Here is a 15,557-nt window from a genome sequence, read left to right as displayed (position 1 = left end):
ATTGCAGAGGACCATTCCATTTGAGCTTTGTCACAAATACAAGCACAAGAATCCTTAAACATATTTGGATACATATCTCGTCTCGTACGAATAATAACGAAATATGTTTAAATAAATCATATCACGTTAATGGGTGAAGGGGAGACGTGTCCTTTTATAACCCTCCACCATCACTGATTTAGGAACCAGTGATAGCAAACTAACATAACGTTTTCTTATTGCTATATTTTTTGTACATCTGTTTGTTAAGTATTAGGTTTTTCTTTGTTCCAATGTATACATTTATGACCGAAATTTGGTACGGTCATGATCATTCCAACCGTAATTGCTTTAAATTTAAATTCCATGACGGTAACGAACAAAAATCAAACGGGAAAGACACGCGTTTTTATGTGCGCGTAGTAGGCACGTATTCATATATATAAAGGGTGCAATGGACACGTCGTATCTTTGTAAGTGCTGCTTGCACTTCATATTTATTGGATGTTTAATTTTATGTAACTTCTCCGTTATTGACACACAGCTGATCATTATAAAACTAAAAGAAAATAGGCCACTTTTAATTTGACATACGTTGTAAATTACTTCTAGAAATAACTTTTGTTCATCTATAATCAACGCGCGTGCGTATGTATGTGTTTTGGAGTTTTAACGTAGCTATAACAGGTTGAGTAATATCGCTACGGCGTCTGCAGTGTTAGCAGTGGCAGTTTATAGTGATCGGCACGGAGCATCATGCCGCAGACATGTAGCATCATATCCCACCCAATCACGTTATCCTGGCATCAGGCCGACGAATCCTAGTACTAGCCTCTTAATGCTGAGGGCCAAGCGAGGTAGCAACTATAATTTGCATGTTAAAATAATTTATATCAAGCACAATAGACACTGACCAAATGTGTGTGTGTGTGTGTGTGCGTGCGTGCGTGCAGGCTCTCTTTACGTAGGTCTTGAATTTAACGTCGCGCCGACGCAAACCGAATAAAGCGTTTTGCCCAAAGCCTAACCATAGTAGCCGTTCCGGGCTGATCTGAAGGTGGGAATCGAAACCACACCCTTCTGGGCACGCGTCCAGCGCCTTACTACTGAACCACAGCAGCTCCAAGATCAATGCTTTGTATTAAAGAGCATGTGACCCGACTGCATCATTACTAATTACACTGGTCAACAGTGAAATCATTACTGACTTGAAAAGGCCCTAATCTGTAGTATTTTGGTGTGCCGAACATGAATATAACCGTGAAAAATTTGTATTGGCTCTCGTTTTGAAGATATTCATATACCTCATTTTCTATGTTTCACTGTGTAAATTTCTCCAGTAGGACTGCAGCAACATCCTGAATAATGATGTAACATTGCATAATACCATCATGCTCACATCATCCACAGTTGATTGCATCATTTTCTGATGCAATGCAATACTAATGCCATGCGGCTGCTGAAGTAAGTTGACGTCAGCAGTGTACTATACATGTGTAGGCCTATTATACTAATGCCAGGCGGCTGCTGAAGCTGACGTAAGCAGTGTACTATATAAAGCCCAATCAGATAGGTTCAGCATTTAAAATATTTTAGACGTTGTGCGAGACAGTTCAAGCTACTGTTACATAAAACTTATTATTTTATCCATTTACGTACAATAAAGAACAGTAATGCCTCGAAAGTGTGTTAATACCGCGGACAATTTTTGCTATATTTGTGGGGAAGTGACATTTGCCAACCAGAAGAAAAGTATCAATTCTCAAGTGAAGAAGGCATATCATCTTTACTTCGGATGCAAGGTTGATGACCAAGACAAGCCTTGGGCTCCGCATATATGCTGTGCTACATGTACAACACAGCTTTCACAGTGGTTGAATTGCAAAAGGTCATCAATGCTGTTTGCAGTCCCAATGGTGTGGAGAGAGCCAAGCAACCACCTAAATGACTGTTACTTCTGCTTGGTTCCTCCTCTTTCCGGCGGAATAACGAAGTGAAAGAAGTCGAGAATAGTCTACCCAAACATTCCGTCTGCATTGAGACCAGTTCCACATGGTGAGGGACTTCCTATTCCAGAACCTCCAGCAGAATATTCTCTTGATTCATCTGACGAAGACAAAGGTGAGTCGACCTGTTCTTCTCCTGGTCCATCAGCATGCAGTGATCCAGATTTTCACTGTGGTGCATCATCAACCCCACACAGAATAACACAGGAAGAACTAAATGACCTGATTCGTGATTTGGACTTATCAAAGAACAAGGCAGAATTGCTAGGATCAAGACTCCAACAATGGAATCTTCTAGAAGAAGATGTCACAATTACTGCATATCGAAAGCGCCACCAGCAATTGGAGCCTTTCTTCAGAAAGGAAAGTAATCTGATATTCTGTTCCGATATTGAGGGCCTCATGAATGCTTTAAAAATCACTCATGACCCACAAGAATGGAGACTATTTGTGGACTCTTCGAAACTGAGTCTCAAGGCTGTGCTTTTGCACAATGGAAACATTCTTCCATCTATTCCAGTAGCGTATGCTGTCCACATGAAAGAGACATACGATAACTTAAGGCAGCTACTGAATTCCATTGAGTATAACAAGTACAGCTGGCACCTCTGTGGTGATTTGAAGGTAGTTGCCCTTTTAATGGGACTGCAGCAAGGATATACAAAATACATGTGTTTCTTATGCGAGTGGGATAGCCGAGCAAGGGAAATGCACTACATGAGGAAGGAATGGACTCACAGGCAGAATGTAGCCATTGGAGAGAAGAATATCCAACACCCAGCTCTGGTTGAGGTTCAGAAAATCTTGCTACCACCCCTTCACATCAAACTAGGTTTGATGAAGAACTTCGTGAAAGCCATTGACCGGACTTTGCCAGCATTCCGATACCTGCATGAAAAATTCCCTCGACTCAGCGAAGCAAAGATTAAAGAGGGAGTTTTTGTGGGTCCTCAGATTCGAGAGCTTTTCAAAGATGACCGGTTCAACAACTTGCTGGAAGGTGACGCGAAACAAGCATGGAATGCTTTTCGCCTAGTTTCTACAAACTTCCTCGGAAATGTTAGGGCAGTAAACTATAAGGAACTAGTAGAAGACATGTTGATGAAGTATAAGAAACTTGGCTGCAATATGTCTCTAAAGATTCACTTCCTTCATTCCCATTTGGATTTCTTTCCTAGCAACTGTGGTATTGTTAGTGATGAACACGGCGAACGTTTTCATCAAGATATCGCAACAATGGAACAAAGATACCAGGGAAAATGGTCCACTACAATGCTGGCTGACTACTGCTGGACACTCCTCAGAGATGCTCCCGAACAGCTGTACAAGAGACAGGCGAAGAAATCTAAGATGTAGTCAATGACTTGATTTTTTATAGGTAGGCTATTACAGTTGACCTTTTACTATTGGAATGCATTTCGTTATGTAAACATTAATTTCTTGCAGATTACAAAAAACTAGAGCCAATTTTGCAATTTGACTGTCATATTCGTGTTCAGCACATAAAAATTGATAAGAATTGACTAATTTTATTTCAGTAACATGACTTTTGTAAAAATTTGTTGTCCAGTGTTATCGTCATGATAAAAGCGACTTTAAGCGTTTAATAAATTGCGATATATATGCGTGGTATTTTGCGCCATTCATTAAACTCATATTAAATGTCCATTCGACCATTAAGTAGTCTTTCTGATAAATAAATCGCCTTTTCCAATTATGAAAAAGTTTCCTTTCTGTCTGTTGGATTGTTTGTTCTCGGGATGACTAATTTATTCCTAGTATGAAGCTCCGTCTGTTAATTAGGTTCTCTGATTCTTGACCAGCACCACACAGTAAATGCACGTATGCTGGACACGGGTATCTAAATGTAAGCTCCCTGACGGGTACGCCCGCAGAATTATTTTTTGTAGTGGGTGGGTGGGGTGGTGGTGGTGGGGGAACATGCATTGGCCAGCTATTAAGTTTTACGGATATAGATCAAAACATGTTTAGAGTGCGGGATCTCACCACCCACCACTATTATTTTTCTTTCCAAGATTAATTCTTTTTGACTACCTAATCACGTGACTTGGATGATGACTATATTTAACTGACAAAGACCTTTTATTTACTTTATTCAGAATGATAAATACATATTGAGCGATGATTCTTGATATATTGTTGCTTTTTATGTAATGTTTTGAGTTTGAATATATGTATTTCTTAATTTGTTTGAATAACATTTACAGTTAGAACAATATGAGACAGTAAAACTTAGAACGGAAGCTAACGGTTGATAAATGTCTATTTAAATATTCCTATTATATATTTTTGCTTTTCATTCTGTAAATTAACGAATGGCGTCACAAAAATACATCACCTTGCAGAAGAACACAAAAATATAAACTATATACGGGTCTTAACGCTAGGAACATCTCAAGAAATTATTTGTGGCAGTACTCGAGAAAGACTAAATGCGTTGACTTTGTAAATAAAAAAAAAAGAATTATTTATGAGATAGGTAATTCATACAAATTCACTTGCCACAGATTGAAACCTTTTATCAGTTTTAAACGTTGGTTCATCCGAGCCTCACTCGATTCTCAGCAGTCTTCCAACCAAATTTATATAAGATTACAAGGAAACAAATTCAGCCCTAGAAGAGAAACATAAAATATGTGCTTGAGTATGGTAACCGTATATTAAGATGTATTGGGTTGTATCATCATACAACATTCCCACCGACTGGCAGATGGAACTATATGGAAAGTATTCATGTTTACATGATTGCTTTTTGGTAAATTTTTTCAGTTATATTAAAACTGGTCCTTTATTTATTGGGTACGTCGCTAACAAGTAAAAGTCAATAGAGTATAGTGCAATCGATTTCGATGGGCCAGGGTGGAGAGAGAGATGTGGATTGCTAATGGAAAATCTTTTGAAAGAAACGTATTGTCAACTAATCATCTAAACAGCAACACGCTATTATCGCGGACTTGTCTATTATATTTCTAAAGAACTGAACCTTTCGTTTCATTTTCTCTACTTCATTTAATATATTTTTATTTTTTTCTTTGTTGCATTTCACATGCATTGTATTTTGCCCAAAATGTTATATATATATATATATATATATATATATATATATATATATATATATATATATATATATATGTATATATGTATATATATGTATATATATGTATATATATATATATATATGTATATATATGTATATATATATATATATATATATATATATAATATATATATATATATGTATGTATATATATATATATATATATATATATATATATATATATATATATGTATATATATATATATATATATATATATATATATATATATATATATGTATATATATATATATATATATATATATATATATGTATATATATATATATATATATATATATATATATATATATATATATATGTATATATATATATATATATATATATATATATATATATATATATATATATATATATATATATATATATATATATATATATATATATATATATATATATATATATATATGTATATATGTATATATGTATATCTATATATATCTATATATCTATATATATATATATGTATATATGTATATATGTATATCTATATATCTATATCTATATATATCTATATATATATATATATATATATATATATATATATATATATATATATATATATCTATATATATATATCTATATCTATATCTATATATATATATATATATATATATCTATATATATATCTATATATATATATCTATATCTATATCTATATATATATATATATATATATATATATATATATATATATATATATATATATATATATATATCTATATCTATATATATATATATATATATATATATATATATATATATATATCTATATCTATATATCTATATCTATATATATATATATATATATATATATATATATATATATATATATATATATATATATATATATATATATATATATATATCTATATCTATATATATATATATATATATGTATATATCTATATATATATATATATGTATATGTATATCTATGTATATATCTATATCTATATATATATATATATATATATATATATATATATATATATATATATATATATATATATATATATATATATATATATATATATATATATATATATATATATATATATATATATATATATATATATATATATATATATATATATATATAATTTTATGTCCCATCATCCTTTTATTTATCTTCAATGCAGCACCGATAATTTGCCCTCTGGGAAATATATAATAGCTTAATTATATATATTCGTAGAACAAATCAAATCAACTATATATATATAAGATAGTTGTGCAAGGAAACTAGTGTCTTTAAATAGGAATGAGAAATATTTGAAAAGAAAATGAGTGAACATCAAGGTGTTTAGAATTGTTCTTGGATCCTAATCAGAACGTAAAAATGCAAGAGTTATTAAAGGTGTTATAAACTGACCAAAGGTAAAAAAAAACTACTCCCACCAGACAATGATTCTCCTTAACTGATACTGTTCCATTTCAGTGGACCATAAAGTCCATTATCTGGACTATGTATCTTTGTTTCTTACATGTGTACATCAAAATAAATGACATGCCGCAGATCAAAAGATTAACTGCACAACAAAGCACAATTTGAAATGGACATACGTGTTTCCTGTTGAAGATTTTATCTTAAAACTCCTAATACCTTTAAAATATCATCGTGTAATAAAGTGTCTATTACGATTTGGAGACAGTTTAGCTTCAGATAATTTTTTCGGTAAATATCAAGCCGTTTTTTTTTCTTCTTCATCGTTCTGTTTGTCCCTCTTTCTACTATATACTCTCTTCCCTCATTCTTTATCTTAACTGATAGCCAATTTTTTTTACAGTTTCAATGTTTGGACGTGCGTGCGTGCGTGTGTAAAATGTTGCTGATCTTTTGCTTTTTTCCTTGTTAAATATGACGCTTCGTTCTGAATAAGCGAACAAAACATGTACTTCTAATTTTTTAAGGATTACTGTCCTAATCCCTAAACGGAGCCAGGTGGGGTTGTATGGGATTAAGTAAAAACTAAGTAATTAAAAATAAATTCAAAATAAAAAATTAAATAGAGTTCATTTTCAATGAACAAAAATTGTTGCATTACAAATCCATTTTTAACAATTTTTTTATAACAACGATATTTTGCATTGAGAAGCTGCATAGTAACATCAAAGTAATGGTTGCTGGCCTTATTTTTCCCCCCAGAAATCTGATGTACTCATAGCTGGAACGACAGTGAACCTATATACGTCAGCCTTATTAAAAGCAAGTGTAATAATCCTTATACTTTAGATCAAGTAAATATTCATAGATCAGATAGGTATTCGCAGATCAAGTAGGTATTCATTAATCGGATAGTTATTCATAGATCAAGTAGGTATTCAAAGATCAAGTAGGTATTCATAGATCGGATAGATATTGATAAATCAAGTATGTATTGATAAATCAAGGTGGTATTCATAGATCAAGTATGTATTCCTAGATCTAGTAGATATACATAGATCAAGTAAATATTCATAGATCGGATAGGTATTCATAAATCAAGTAGGTATTCAAAGATCAAGTAGATATTCAATGATCAAGTAGGTATTCATAGATCGGATAGATATTCGCAGATCAAATATGCATTCATTAATCAGATAGTTATTCGTTGATCAAGCAGGCATTCATAGAACAAGTAGGTATTCATAGATCTAGTGTACTTATGACCAGTCAGCCAAACGTTTGCAAGCGCTACTTGCACCACAATTTTGTTGGTTTTACAATTGTATGGCTCTTCTATCTCAGAATTGTTATTGTGATCCGAAGATCTGACCTGTGTGTTGCCTGTCCACATTCTCTTTAAAGAAATGCCGTCGTGAAATCATCGTACAAAACAGCAAAACTATTTTGTCAGACTTGTCCATTCTATCGCTATAGAGCTGAACCTTTTAGTTTCATTGTTACTGTTATCGGTTTTCTTTCTTTTCTCTTACGTACATTTTACAGTGGTCAAAGAGTGGGTAAAGCTGATACTGGACTGTATATGTGTTCTCGTCCTATGTTTAACCGATTACAAATAATTTTCTCATACAGATTTACAATAACTCATGGGTATACGATATTATATTTTCCTTTTTCCTTTTATGTTTATTTATTATGGCTGATTTAATATGGCAATCAATCAATTTCTGCCTTGTATGTTCAAGGCCAACTGAATTAAGTGAAAAAATATTTCTTCTTCTTTTATCTATCAATCAGAGTTACAGAATAAAAAAGACATAGTTTGTGTGCTAAAAGGAATGACAACTATTTCAAAAGAAAATGAGCGAACATCAAGGTATTTAGAATTGTTCTTTCACACTAATCAGAAGGTAAAAATGCTAGAGTTCCTAATGGTGCAATAAACGGATCAATGGTCAAGAACTACTCCGGCTAAACAATGGTCTTCCAGCGGACCATAAAATCCATTATCTTGACTATGTATCTTAGTTTCTTACATTTGTACATCACCATAAATTACAAGAGATTAACTGTACAAAATATAATTTTTAATTGATATGCATGTTTTAATATATGCATGCCAACATATTTCTTTTAGGAGAACATTTTATATTTTTTACTCTAACTGCCTGCAAGCAAAGTGGATCTGTTATATATTTTTGTAAAATAAATTTTTAATTATGACATTCACAGAGAGGTCTTAAACTAATTATTCTAACATCGAAGGAGATGATTTTTTTTAATGCGCTAAAAAGTATACTCTACATCTTTCTTTGCTTATACAATGACGATATTTCGCATTGGAGCGACTGTCGGCCTGAAGTTTTATTTTTAACCCGAAAAGAAAATTTATGTACTAAATACTGGAATTGCAGTGGTCCATTCTATTTGAGCTTTCTTAAACCTATAAGTGTAAGAATCATTTAGCATGTTTGAAACGAATAGTCTCAAACGAATAATAATGAAATATGCTTTTGTTATCACCACACGATCATAGGTGAAAGAGAGACGTGCCCGTTTACATCCTCCACCATTAGTGGTTTAGCAAACAGTGACAGCAAAATTACCTAAATTTTTCTTTCTGACATGCTCATCTGTTTGTTGGGTATTAGGATTTGTTTTGTTTGAATGTATACATTTACGGACGAAATTTGGTACGATCATAGTCGTTCCGACCGTAATTGCTTTATATTTAAATTCCTAGACGGTACCGAACAAAAATTACATTGAAATGATATCCGTTGTAACGTCCAAATAGACAGAATCCGAATGATGTCATCAGCAGCCATATTTGTGGTGTGCTGCAGATTTACTGTTCATTTTATATGGTATTTGGAAGTTTAAAAAAAATTAATTGAATCTCAAGATACTGTTATAAACCATAAACACGTAAACAGAATACAAATCAGGCTTTCTTGTTGTATCTTTATTTATAATTTATCGGGAAATATCTATAAAACAGGTATGTGTTCATATCTCAAGTATGCAGCAGATAAATCATGTATTTGTAACCGCTGTTATTGGACATTTAATTGATGTAACTTTTCCTCCATTATTGACATTGACCTGACCATTGGAAAAGTTAAAGAAAATTACCGTTTTTAATTTGAAATATATATTAAAAATACTTCCATGACTTTTCTTCAGCTTTAATTTGAACTGCAATGGATTTCTTATCAAGTACACAAGGCACTGACCAAAAACGCGTATGAATAAATGTATGTATGTATGTATGTATGTATGTATGTATGCATGTATATATGTATGTATGTATGTATGTATGTATGTATGTATGTATGTATGTATGTGTGTGTGTGTGTGTGTGTGTGTGTGTGTGTGTGTGTGCGTGCGTGCGTGCGTGCGTGCGTGTGTGTGTTGACGACACAGTAACTCTTGAAGGTTGACGCTGAAGAAATTGTTTTGCCGAAGGCCTGACAACGGTAGCTGATACAGGCTGACCTAATGGTGGGAATCAAACCTGCTCCCTTCTGGGCACGCTTCCAGCGCCTTAAGACCGAGCCACAACGGCTCCAAGATCAATGATATATTTCAAAGTGCATGTGACCCGTTTTTTAACATCACCATTTGTCATCTTGTTAAATGCCACTTTATGCATTTAATGCATTTCGATATCTACGTAGTATTTTGTACTGGCCATTAAACTCGCAATAAATTTGCAATTTGAGAAAAAGTCACCTTTCCAATTATTAACAATGAATGGGTTCCTTTCTGTATGTTAGTTTCTTTATTCTTGAAATGGATACTTTATTTCTCTTATCAAACCCATCATATTACTTTGGTTCTCTTATTGTTGAATAGCATCAGATTAATTTTTCGCGCCACACTAAACACGTGACTTGGGCGATGAAATTATTTGGTTGACAAAGGATCTTTCAAGTTAATATATTCAGAAAGATAAATATACAGGGATTAAACATATATGTATCTTTTTTTTCTGCCACGTTTTTTAATTTCAACATATTATTTTTTAATTTGGAGGAATCAAATTTGCAATCGGAACAAAATGATAAAGGAAAGATCGGTATGAAAGTTAACGGTTTATAAATGTCTAATCCTTTCGACATGCTGACAACTGTGAACATAGTGACAAATTAAAGAATATACTAGCACAACAATAAGCATGTACATGCTGACCAGAATAAGCTATCGAACAATTTAAAAGTTGAATACTGCAGATTTCAAAATGTATCATCGGTTCATTAAGAAAAACATTTATAAAAATAAAAGAATAAAAACAACAAAAGAAAACATAAAGAAAATGCAGGTTAAAGTGTACCAAAAGAATAATAAAAATATTATTATTAGAAATTTAATTGATAATATATGCATGAAAACAATGTTACTTTCTCATGGAACGAATAAATATATGTACTATATAGCCACCTGTTCGCAAAAAAAAATAAACAACTTCGATAAACTCTTTTTTTTCTTTCTTCAGTAATTCATTTATGGCGTAAAATACGAATATTAACTTCATACAGTAACGATGCATCATCGTATAAAAGTACATCTTGAGATAAGCTACCTTAGCGTCTGGAACATTACACGATCAGTTTGTGGAAAAAGAAATCAAAACGGTTGATGTCAAAAAGTAAAATTATTCTTGAGTTTGGTAACTAGTACAAAGTTCTTCGTTTAGCTCAGATTGACACCTTTGATAAGATTTAAGCAGTATTTCACACAATGTTTCATTTTTCAGACGATTCTTAGCAGTCGTGCAGCCAAATTGATATAAGATCACAAAGAAACAAATGTATCCCTGGAAGAGAAATACAAACGGTATATGCACAAAACGTGGATATGAGAGAGTATGACAACCTTAGATCATGCTATATTGGTTGTATTCCAATTGAAACTATGTGGAAATTGTATATACTTGCTTGTTTGGCTTTTTGTGATAATTATTCATATCTTTTTAAGCCTGTTGCTGACAAATCAAAGGTGGTACGGCCACATAACACACTCGTTTTTTTTTTTGTTTTTTTTTGGGGGGGGGAGGGTGGTATGATGACATTCTTAAAACAAACGTCTTCATCAACTTAACGTATAAACAGCAACACACTCTTATAGTAGATTTGTCTATTCTGTCTCTATACAACTGAACCGTTCGTTTCATTTTCTCAGCTTCGCTTAACCTTTTCTGTTTTCTTTCACATGCTCTCTCTCTTTCTCTCAAGTAACTAGGTACGAAAGAACGCGTGTCGTTAAAAAGGAATGACAATTATTTCAAAAGAAAATGAGTGAACATCAAGGTGTTTAGAATTATTCTTTGATCCTAATCAAAAGGTAACAAATGCAAGAGTTATTAAAGGTGTTAGAACTGATCAAAGGTCAAAAACTACTCCCGCTAGACAATGAGCTTCCGTAAAAGATATTGTTCCAGTTCAGTGGACCATAAAATCCATTATCAGGACAATGTATCTTTATTTCTTACCTTTGTACATCAATACAAATGACACGCCTTAGAACAAGGGATTAACTATACTACAAATTAGAATTTTAAATGCATGCATGTATGCATGCATACATAGATAAACACACACACACACACATCTTTCCTCGAGAAGATTTTACATTAAAACTCCTAATACCTGCATCAAAAACTAATCCATTACATATTCGTGTGTATAAAAGTGTCCGATATGATATGTCGACTCTTAGCTGAAGTTAATTTTTCAGTAAATATCATCAATGCAGTCTCTCTCTCTCTCTCTCTCAAAACACAATGCCTTGTTTTTTGTTTATTTAAACATTATTTTGGTTTCAGATTCTTTGTTGAACGATATATATATATATATATATATATATATATATATATATATATATATATATATATATATATATATATATATATATATATATATATATATATATATATATATATATATCTGTGTGTGTGCGTGTTCGTCTCTTGGTTATTTCCTTGTTAAACATAAATCTTCGTTCCCATGAGGCAAATGAAACATGTTCTCCGCAATAGTTTAAGGACGGATGGATGAATGTTTAAGGATGAATCCCTAAAAGCAGCCATATAGGATGGGATCATATAAAAAAGGCTAGCATATGGAAGAAGAAATTTAAAATAAATGTTTACTTTGATGTGCTAAAATTTACTATATTACAAACCAACCAACCAAACAGAGAGAGAGAGAGAGAGAGAGAGAGAGAGAGAGAGAGAGAGAGATAGGTATACCCCGATCATTTTTTCCGGTTGTATGTACCACGAATCTTTTTCACCGTACTGGTACTTTAGTTGTTTCCGTCAGTAAGGAATGCGCGGAATCACCCGAATAATCTTGTTACGAATTTAACGATATTAACAACGTGTTTTCGTGTCTCATGAGAAAATAAATTTACACATTATTTTTATATTTGACACAAACTAATTTTCGATATCACAGATTTTAATATATATATATATATATATATATATATATATATATATATATATATATATATATATATATATATATATATATATATATATATATATATATATATATATATATATATATATATATATATATATATATATATATATATATATGATCCTTGTATGATACGTGTCACGTAGTGTGGCAAAATTGGACGATGTGAAAGATATTCAGGTCAGAACCAACTTCTGGAAAGATTTCGGATTTGTTTAACATGTCAGTTTTAATATATTTAATAGCGTATGTTAATGTACTAAGTGCATTTATTCCTTTGTAATACTGCTTCACTAGTGCAGTTGTTTCTTATTTAAATATCACGTAATTTCTAAATTCCATTAAATATTTTCTGACATGTTGAGTACGTTTTATGTTTACTGGCCCTGTCTGAAAAATATCTTGCCATGGTGATGGAATCCCACTCAAAGTTTCCCTGTTTGTTATATAAATAATGAAAAGAGTAAATCGTAGGCATCTGTGTCAACACTTCCAATTGTTTTCAGAAAACTCTGTCAGCACAGTGTCTTTTACAGGGTGTCGTCAATGGTGTAGGCTTAAACAATCCACTTTAGTTGCAGTTTTTAGACGACAACCTCAACAACACATATTATATACTTTGCAAATTCAACTGCTATAAACTAGTGATCGTATAAAGTTTGAAAGGGGTGCAATTTTCTTTGGAGATGAAATATTTTACTTTATCTTCCCCCCTTTTTATAAATAAATATAATGGATATATGGTACTATTTTGCTATAAATCATAACAAAATATTTTTATACGGCTATTGACAGAAAAAAGTGTTACGCCCCAGCCTTATAACATTAAATTGTTGGTCGCTGAGATAATTGTGGCATACCGTGGTATATAGCGAAAGAAAAAAAAAAATTCGTGATACCCAGCTCTAGTTTTTATACACATGGCTATAACTTTTGCATATCGGAGGTAAGTATTCAGGGATCAAGGTGCAGTTGACAAGCAATACATCTTCGAGCACTATTTCTTCTAGATTTTTGTTGGATGTTCAATTTTATGAATGTGCTGGGAAATATGTACTAAAAATACTTCCAGATATAATTTTCTGCAACTATAATTTGCAGAGGAATATATTTCGAACGAAACACAATGAACACTGACCAAAAGCTATAAAGCTCGTTCTTCTTGGCGGTTGCATTTTAGATGCGAACTAAATACGGCACAGCAACGTTATGAAGCTGCATCTTGCCGAGGCTAGATGAGCAAAAGTGAGCAGTTTGCATGTGGTATAGTGATCAGACGTTGCGCAAATCACTTGCTCAACTAGCCTGGGCACAATGTAACTTCCAAACGTTCCTGTACCGTATTTGGTTTCGTGGGAATCAATCCAGCGCCCTTCTGGGCACGTTTCCAACGCTTAAAGACCTAGTCACAGCTGCTCCAAAATCAAAGACATATATTCAAGTGCAAGTGGTCAGTCTTTGCCATTACGTTGGTTCATGATATTAAAAAGCGCTTTTAAGCAGATCGCAAGTCATTCGATTCGTATTAATTTGTATTTGACCATAAAATAATCATTCTGAGGAATAACAAAGTTAGTTCTTACTTTAGCTGTCTTATGAAACTCCGTCAATTAGTTAGGGTCACTAATTCACAAGCATTAGACCGCACTCTTGAGTAGGTAGGTTGCATGCAGCTACACGTATGCCTTCTGGCTATATTGTATGATACACGATGAAATTATTTTACTGACACTTTCCATTAAATAAAATTCGGAATGATAAATATATTACATGTGTTTTGTTTATTCATTTGTTGTCCTTTCTGACATGCTGTATAGAATTTAGAATTATTTATGAGGTGAGAGTATACTTCCTAATATTTTACTTTGCATCAAATTTACTCATTTTAACAGTTTTCACCAACATGTCGTGCAAAACCTTTCCTTTGAAATCGATTCTTAGCAGCCGTCTATGCAGATAATGTAGATAAGTGTTATTGTAACCATAGCTGATACTATATCGGTTGTTTCAACATACAATATTCCCACTGTCTGGCAGTTGGAACTGTGGCAAATGTGTGTATATTTACTTTCTTTATATTTCTCTTATTCTCATTATTAAGACGTGTCCTTCGTTTATTAGACACGGCAAGTTAAAATCGGTATAACCAAGCATCACAAACATTGTCGATATATTCGAGCGTGGAGAGGTTTGGTTGTTCCTGGCTACTATGCTGTTAGAAACGTCCTCGTCAACTTAACGCTTAGCCAGCAACACTTGTGGCACAAGTTTAAATTCTATCTGTGTAGGACTCAGTGGCGTCACTAGGGTTGGTGTCACCCAGTGCGGTAACTCATGGTGTCACCCCAATGGTTACTCCTTCCAGCACAATTTTTTTTATATAGACAGTCATGTGCGGTAACTCATGGTGTCACCCCCATTAACCTCCTCCATGCATCAAAAAATTCAAAAATTTTATAGACAGTTATTTTGGTATCACACCCTCTGATGGTGTCACCCGGTGCGGTCCACCACCACCCCTCGCCCGCACCGTCCTATGACGCCACTGATAGTACTGAACCG

The sequence above is a fragment of the Sinohyriopsis cumingii genome, chromosome 4, assembly GCF_028554795.1.
Source record: "Sinohyriopsis cumingii isolate HCF-2022 chromosome 4, ASM2855479v2, whole genome shotgun sequence".
NCBI lineage: Eukaryota > Metazoa > Mollusca > Bivalvia > Unionida > Unionidae > Sinohyriopsis > Sinohyriopsis cumingii.
This window is presented reverse-complemented; position numbering follows the sequence as displayed.